The sequence below is a fragment of the Panthera uncia genome, chromosome D1 (assembly GCF_023721935.1).
Source record: "Panthera uncia isolate 11264 chromosome D1, Puncia_PCG_1.0, whole genome shotgun sequence".
Lineage (NCBI taxonomy): Eukaryota > Metazoa > Chordata > Mammalia > Carnivora > Felidae > Panthera > Panthera uncia.
The window spans coordinates 104,935,819-104,944,678 of NC_064808.1; positions in this window are offsets into that span (position 1 = coordinate 104,935,819).

Genomic DNA, 8,860 nt, shown 5'->3' on the forward strand with positions numbered 1-8,860 from the left:
AACAGCTCAGAGCCTGGAGCCTGCTTCAGATTCTGTGTCTCCCTCTCTCTGCCCCTTCCCCACTCATGCTCTGTCTGTCTCTCTTTCTCTGTCAAAAATAAATAAACTTTTTAAAAAAATAAGTAAACATAAAAAAAACTTTTAAAAATATCTTGCTTTGGCATAAACCTGTATGTAGGGACAGTGAAATGGAGAATCTCCGGTGACAGCATCCCACGTGTCTGTTAAGGTTTAGCTCAACTGTCATCTCTTTCTCTGAAGCCTTCTTCAGGCCATCCAGGCCGGGCCTCTGCTCCTGTAGGCTACCGGGGCCCTTGTTCATATCTTCTTGTAGCACTTACTGAGCGCTTGCTGTTTACCTGCCCTTCTTCACCACGGGCTGAGCTCTTTCAGGTCCACTGTGGCTTTTGTTCATCTTTCTAGACCTTGGTCATCTCACCTCTTGGGCATTTGTTAAGTGAACTTTGTCTTTGGTCCCAGTTCAGAGAATTTAAGGGGAGACTGATCTAAAGTAAGGGTTTTTATGCAGATACTTTTAGGCAGTATTATCTTACCCTGCCCTGCCCTGCCCTTTCCACCCATCCCCCTAAACCTGGTGTTTTTTCTCATCTCCTGCTCCCTCTGGAGAGGCAGGGGCAAAGGAATTCCCGTGTTAGCATCCTGAATTAAACCTTAGAATTCGGTCTTCCAGAGATGCAATGCTGTGAATGACATTCAGCAATTGAATAATGGTACCACAAAGCTGTGCGTCCTGGCTTCAATATTTAGTTCATGAAGACTGTCACTTCCCGGTCTCCATAATAACACTTCCATGGAAAATGTGTCTTCAGATATCCGGCTCACACACAAGCTTTTGAAACACAATACGTTCTTACATTGAGAACCTCCTGTAATTACTTTTCCAGCCTATTAGAACAGTATTGATGTTTCGATCTTTTTTTTGTAGATATTCATACCATTAAAAAAACCCTCCTGAATGTTACAATAGGGCTGCTAGGTTGTTCTCTAGTGTCGTACAGAAGTAATAAATTGTGCAGTTGGACTGTGGTAACACTGGAAGGAGAGCGGTCTTTGCTGGTGCCATTTTCACTGTTTGCGCTCTGAAAGTAGGTTCTCTTGTGGACAGGCGGTTAACATTTCTCACCCTTCTGGGACCAGTGGCTCGTGGAGAATTTGTATGTGTTATCTGTGGTGTGCCCAGCAGGTGGCGCTTTAACAGGTGTTCCTTACAGAGACCTGTGACATAAACCATTGTCATTTTATAGTACCTCCGTAATATCCTATTAAATCGAAGTGTTTTGTTTTGAAAGAGGGTATTCTGATGACTGCCTTCAGCAGGGATTGGCTTTGATGAGCAGGTGAAGGATAGAATTCTCAGAGAAGTGGAAGCCTCTCTTGCAGGGCAGAGTTTGGTGGCTTGCGGGAACACAGATGCCAAGATTTCTTTCAGCTTGGCAGCTTGCAGCCCCCATGGCTCTTGAAACACTGAATTCTGAGGGGCTACGGTTCCCCTGGAGCTGCTGAGCCAGCAGGTGCGTGTCTAGTGAGAGGAGCTGGGAAGATTTTCATGTAAAAGCCAGCCTGATCGTGCCGTTTTCCCTGCAGCTCTGGAGCCTGCCCTTTAACGACGCCGTCTGCATGGGCTCTGAGGTCTTCTGTCTGCCTAGTCACGACTCTCTTTTCTGTCATTATTATGGTGATGTGCCATTTTCATCCACATTTAATCACTTAGTATCTGGACGCATCCTCAGCCCTCAAAAGATACGCATAAATCAGGGAACTTCAGCAGATAGCCACTTAGCTGATTAAAAGGCGAGTGATTTATGAGGAAATTAGGTAATGCTGAACGTGCAGTTCTCCCACAGTCCTAGGGCGTTCGGAGACGTCTGGCAATCTAGAAATGGTATCTCAAGGGGAGTAAAGGCTCTCCAGAAGAGCAGAATTTTACTTGTAGGATTTAATGTCCCAGACTTCCTGCTCCTGATGGCTTTTGTCATGCACTTCACTCCTTGGTTGAAATACTGTCCTCTTCAAGCAATCCTGAAGTGCAGATACTTTTGGAGAAGGAATTTAGGTTGGAAGGGAAGTCGTTTGAACAATTACTGGCTCCAAGTGACCTTAACAAGCATACAGATGGTGCCATACAACCAACCCACGGTGAGCAGTGACTGCCTGTGGCCTGCCCAGTGGGGAGGCCAGATTCTGCACACCAGGTGTGATGGAGGGGGCTAGCGGTGCTAGTGTCTGGAGTTACCACGTGGAGTCCCACCTTCCCCGACCACACATGGTACTTTGTTTCTGCGAAGTGACCGTGCTCTCCCGCTCCGGCCCAAGTATTTCACGTTTTCCCATTCTTTGGGATGTCTATTCTCACTCGGTCTTGTGAGCCCACGTGAGAGCTTACCCAGTTTGGTCTTTGTGAAAAGGCTGGCAGGTGAATGCGTGCACCTTAAATGGGGGTGCGGAGGGACACAGACCATCGTCCCCTCCGTCAGCAGCTCCTCCCCAGCCTTACCCTCCAACATCTTATTTCTCCAGAAACTGCTTTGTCCGTAGGACTGATAGCAGCTGCCCCAGGAAGTCTGCCCCCACCCGTGACACACAGCTAGAGGCATTCCTGTAGAACTTCAATTTCCGGTCCACCTGTTGGGTTGAGTGTAAATGGTACCTTCATTGGCCACAACTGGCATACGGTAATTCGGAGGATTTGACAAGACGGGGAGGGCCAGGGCCTGATTCTTGATCTGCTCACTACAGTGTGAGCCATGCCAGAACAGGGGTGTGTGGCCCAGTTGAGAGCCACAGCTGGCTGGGGAGCATAGTGTACTTCCCAAGAACTCTTGGGTCATGATACACGAACTTAGGTTATGCCCCATCTCTTTGTGGGGAGTAGAGCAGGAAGACTCTAGGTCAGGCAGAGCCCCTGGCTGGGAGACTTGTTTGTAGACAGAAGGGCACTTTCTAGTTGCCTGAAGTTCAGGGATGACATGCTAATCTAGGAAGAAGTTTGGCTGGGTTATGGGAGGATACCCACAGAGATCCCCAAGACAGGGATGCATGGGACAAGAAGAGACTAGGGAAGGTGAGAGTCCTATGCCCCTGGGACTGTGGATGGCACCACATTCGTGATGGTCGAAGGGTGCTTTTGTCCAACTTACATAGGCAGGAGCACTGGTTTCTGCTTTGTGAGGCTCTGTTGATTTTCTTCCCAAATATACGGTATTACCATGGAGAAGATGGTTCTCTGGATGACAAAGGGATGACAAAGGAATCTCTGGATTCCTTTCTGGGTGGGGCCTGTGCCGATCCAGGTGGGCCCAGACTTGATATGGTGCGTTGTGGTTCTCCAGGGAACGACCTGAACCTGCTGAAGCCTGGCCATCTGGCTCACAGTCCTTAATACTTAGCATTCAAATTCAAACAGTCATCTCGTAAGGTGTCAGCTGAGCTCATGCACTTAATATATATCTCTTGCCCAAAGCTACTGACTTTATTTCCTGTCTAGGGGTCTACACTTTCAGGGATCAAGCAGTTTTAAATTTTCAATCCTCAAAACACAGAATATTCCCCCAAGTAGACCATCAGGTCCTCCTAAGGGATGTATCCCTTGCTACTTCAAAAGACATGAAAGTAACTCACCTTTTTAGAGACGATTCTCCAAGGTATTCCATTGTGTCCACACCAAATTCGGGGGCAATAACTATGTTCAGTCTATGCTATCCCATCCCCTTTGGAAGGGAAGCTGCTGTCAATAAAGGTAGGTAGAGCAGTTTTCTGGTGCCTTCCTGGCTGAAAAAGAAAAAAAAAAAAACCCACAGATTTGTCATCTGCACAGTCACTCCACTATATTAAATTTAGTATGACTTACATTTAAGAATAAACCATCAACTTTGAAAAATCTAGCGATTTTCCTTTTGAAGTATAACATTTACTAGTAATCATTTCTCTGATGGGGATTAATAACTACTTGTGCTTTATTGACATAGCAGTAAAATTTGTTGCCAACAGTATTGTTTTTATTTTTGGCCCACTAGAATGATTACTTTGTGATTTTTCTCAGAGCAATAAAATTTATTTCCAACAAAGCAACTGTACATTTTATTATCTTCCCATTTCATTATTTAGCATTCCCCCCCCTCGCCAAAGTTTTTATTAATTTATTTTGAGAGACACGGAGACAGTGCAGGTGACGGAGGGACAGACAGACAGGGAGAGAGAGAATCCCAAGCAGGCTCCGTGTTGCCAGTGCAGAGCCCAACGTGGGGCTCGAACTCACAAAACCATGAGATCGTGACCTGAGCCAAAACCAAGAGTCAGACGCTTAACTGAGCCACTGAGGTGCCCCCATATTTCGTTTTAGTCTCTCTCTCTCTCTCTCTCTCTCTCTCTCCATCTGGTCAGCCAACTCCTGCCTCCCCGTCACTCATAAGCCCTCACTAAGGATTTTGACACTGGCTACTATCTTCCCACCCAACTTCCTCCATAACTTGGATGATCTGTGCCCATGTGGACGACTTGCCCACACTTGAATCGCACAGTTTATTTATGGCCTCCATGCCAATGACTGTTACCTTAATTTCTCTGCTGCTCTCGTGATACATCTGTGTCTTGTTATCACTTAGAAGTGCTTCGTGTATTCCCATATTTTATATTCTGAGCACAATTTACATCCCTAAACCCAGCATACCTGTTTGTTTTTCCAGCCCTTCTGAACTCTCGTTCTTTGGTTGCTTTCATTTCACCCCTTCTAGAATATTCTTCTCCCTATTCTGCCCAGAGTCTGTGATTGATTGCTTGGATTTCGTCCCTCCTCACCTACATTCTTCATTTCCTTGCCCCCACATCCTGCCCAGCAAAACCCCAATGCTGGATGGGTGGTGTGATACAGTACCTTTCGTGACTTCCTAGATTGAGAGATACAGATTTGTCCCAACCTGACATTCCTAGCCCATGATCCGGGCATCACTCAACTACCTGCTTAATTAACATCACCTCTGGTCTAACTTAGGAAGTATGCGTTGGAGAATCCCTAGGGTTGAGAGTCTAGGTTATTCTTCTATCCAGTCAAGGGGGTTACATGGATAAGGTATCAGCAGGTTTGTAGTGGAAGGCCTCCCTATCAACTTCATCCTTCGTTCTTTGGTTTCTCTTGGTATTGGTTCATTCCTCACTTTTTTAAATAGGAAATTTACTAGTTTATTTACTTATTTAAGAGAGAGGGCTCTTGCGCACACGGGAGGGGCAGAGGGGGGCGGAGGGAATCTCAAGAAGGCTTCATGCTCAGTGTGGAGCTTGACGTGGTGCTCTATCCCACAAACCATGAGATCATGAGTTGAAATCAAGAGGTAGACGCTCAACTGACCGAGCCACCGAGGCGCCCTGCAGCTACATCCTTCCATTTGGAATGTCCTGTTGTCCTGCCGTTATTTCCCTGCCTTCTGACAAGCCAAGCACTGGTTCAAGAAGTTTGCTTATAAGTACCAGACCTCAGGTACGACTGTTCAAGTGACACATATACCAGGTCTCCCCCATTACTTATATACTGCCCTGCTGTGCTAACATGGGGGCTACTGCCTAGGGCCCTCTGAGACAGTGAAAGTTGTCTGTCCAACAGCCTTCTACAAGATTGGTTGTTGCAACTTTAATTATAATAGCAAAAATTTGAAAACGTTGGTGCATCAGCAGAAAGGATCAATAAATTTTGGTGTATTCACAAATGTAATGCCGCTCACTGATAAAAAGAATGTGCTTATGATACATGTGATGATGTAAATAAGTCTCAAAAACATCATATTGAGTGAAAGAAATGAAGAAGAAAAGAGTACATATTGTATGATTCCTTTTATGTAAAGTTCAAAGACAGGAAAAACTCATTTATAGAGAATGGGGAAAGGGGTGCCTGGGTGGCTCAGTCGGTTAAGCGTCCGACTTCGGCTCAGGTCATGATCTCACGGTCTGTGGGTTCGAGCCCCGCTTCGGGCTGTGTGCTCACAGCTCAGAGCCTGGAGCCTGCTTCGGATTCTGTGTCTCCCTCTCTCTCTGACCCTACCCTGTTCATGCTCTGTCTCTCTCTGTCTCAAAAATAAGTAAACATTAAAAAAATTAAAAAAAAAAAAAAGAGAATGGGGAAAAATTGACAGGAAATAGAAATCAGAATGTTAATTGCTGCCGGGTAGCGCAAGGGTCCTTGGAAAAGTGCATGAAGGAACTTTCTAGGGTGGTGAAAACATTCTCTGCCGTGCCTGGTAATATTGGTTAATGGGTGTCCAATAATCTTTATGCCCATTGACTCCTTTCACTCAGACCTACCTCATCTTGCACTGTTCCTTGTTCCGTTTGATCCACCCAATTCTCCCTTCCACTGTCCAGCTGTGACCTGTCCTGGTACCTCGGGATGGGAAACCACAAGGCTTGTGGAGGGGGTCCTGCGCAAAAGGGGTGGCATGCAAGCTCCACGTGGACCCTGATACGGAGGTGAGCAGCTTACAGTCCAGAAGTGTGGCTGTGGGATGTGACCTGCAACCCTTAGAATTCATTCTCCCAGGGGATTAGGATTCTCTGCCAAACCCACCAGGAAATTTGGGTCTGCTCTCTGTGAGAAGAGACCTTGGCACTCCAAATAGCAACTTCCTCAAGGACTTATCGTTGCTGTGATAAAAACAGCCTAGTATAAGTATGAATTTTTTAAATTGTAATTTCAAATAAATAAAATCTCTAAAGATCAGTACTTTCTGGTAGGCAGAATAATGACTCCCCAAAGAAGTTCAAGTCCTGTGAATATGTTACCCTACATGTTACAGATGTGATCAAGTTGCAATCTTGAGATGGAGAGAATATCCTGGATTACTGGGTGGGTCCAATGTAATCACAAGGGTCCTTATAAGTGACAGTGGAAAGTAGAAGGGTCAGGGAAGATACTGAAACAGAGTCAGAGTGATGGGACAAGACGGAAACAGGACCATGAAGTACGGGGGATGGGCAGCCTCTAGAAATTGGAAAAAGCAAGAAAATAGATTCCCCCTGGAGACTCCATAAAGGAACATAGCCTTGCCCACACCTTAATTTTGACCCAGCAAGAACCATTTCAGACTTACGATCTCTAGAATTGGAAGATAATAAATTCGTGTTGTGTCAAGTCACTAAGTTTGTGGCTGTTTGTTACACAGTACATAGGACACTAATACACCAACGGTCTGTGGTTAACAAACACTTACATCCAGGCGTAAGGTGGAACAGGGGTACCAGAGCCATTTTGGACTCTAATCTTTTCAACTAGCTGAGGGACTGTGGACAGTGATAGTGTTCAAGTCATTGGGCCCCAGATCCTCTTCTGTTAAATGGGGATGACGGCAGGCTCATGTTTCCATTATTTTTCTCAAATATGGGTTGGTCGTACCCTGAGCCCGGGGAAGCATCCAATAGAGGGCAGGATCTGGGCTATGCAGTTTGCCAAACCTAACCTATGTTCAAACTTCAGCTCTTTTATTTACTAGGTGCAGTCTTGGGCGAGTCATTTAACCTCCCTGAGCCTTTTCTTCATCTGCAAAATGAAAAGGGTAATCATGCCTCCTGCCCCATGGAAGCTTTAACCACTCAGTACATGTTACAGACTCAGAACACAGCCTGGCATTTAACAAGTGCTTGACACACTCATTGTTGGGGCCATTATCTCTGACCTTAGGTAAAGTTATCATATAAGGATGACCTTTTGCTTATTTGTAATGTGGTTGTACTCTAAGAAATGTCTTCTTCATAGATTCCTATGAGGATTAAAGAAGTGCCTGGTACTTAGTGTTCAAAAATACGAACTCCCTTTTGTATCCATGCTTGTGGATAGCATGGGGGAATTTCTTAGAAACTTGGAGGGGAGTTGGGTACCAGTTGAGTGTTTGGGCTTTGGAGAAAGACCTAAAATTTGAATCTCCTATAACTTGGTGACTTGGGGTAAGTTCCTTAAGCTCTCTGAGCTCAGTGTTCTTAACCTCAATAGTTTTACCTACAGGATTGTTTAAATGCTCAGCACAGCGCCTCGCAGGGAGTAAATGCTCGTTAAAACGTGGCTAGTGTTTTGGTAGAAGGATGTCACCCGACTTTTCCGGTGTACCTCACAATCAGAAGAGTGTACATAGTACATGCTCAGTAAGTTTCTCCTGAATATATCATTTCAGAAAATAATAATTTGGGTGGATTCTCATCTAGGGAGCTCATGTGGTCTTCGAAAAATTGTTTTCCCCCTGTTTACACAAATGGTTAATGTTACGAAAAACTGAAGAAATACAGGTAAGAATAAGAAGGTAACAAAAATTCCTCCAGATCGGGATAGTCACCATCAGTAATTTGGAGAACGTCTTTCCAGATTTTTATGCATGTACTCACATGAATAAAATTTGCACACATATACACACATACAAGTCTACATGTATGGAACTATATGGTACATAACACCTTGTGATTTTCTTTCTTTCTTTCTTTCTTTCTTTCTTTCTTTCTTTCTTTCTTTCTTTCTTTCTTTTTCACTCAACAAGATGTCATAGACATCTCCCCAAGCAGAGAATATTGCTCTTCCTGTCTTAAGAGTTGAATGCTTGAGGGGTGCCTGGGTGGCTCAGTCAGTTGAGCCCTCCGACTTGGGCTCAGGTCACGATCTCACAGCTCGTGGGTTCGAGCCCCGCATCAAGCTCACCACCTGCTTCGGATCGTATGTCCGCCCCCCCCCCTTCCCCATTTGTGCTCTCTCTGTCAAAGATACATAAATCTTAAAAACCAAAACCCCCAAACCGAAAAAACCAGAGTTTGATGCTTGAACCGGTAAGGAGGCACCTGGTAAATCAAAGAAGTGGACACTAGGTGGTGGTGTTGA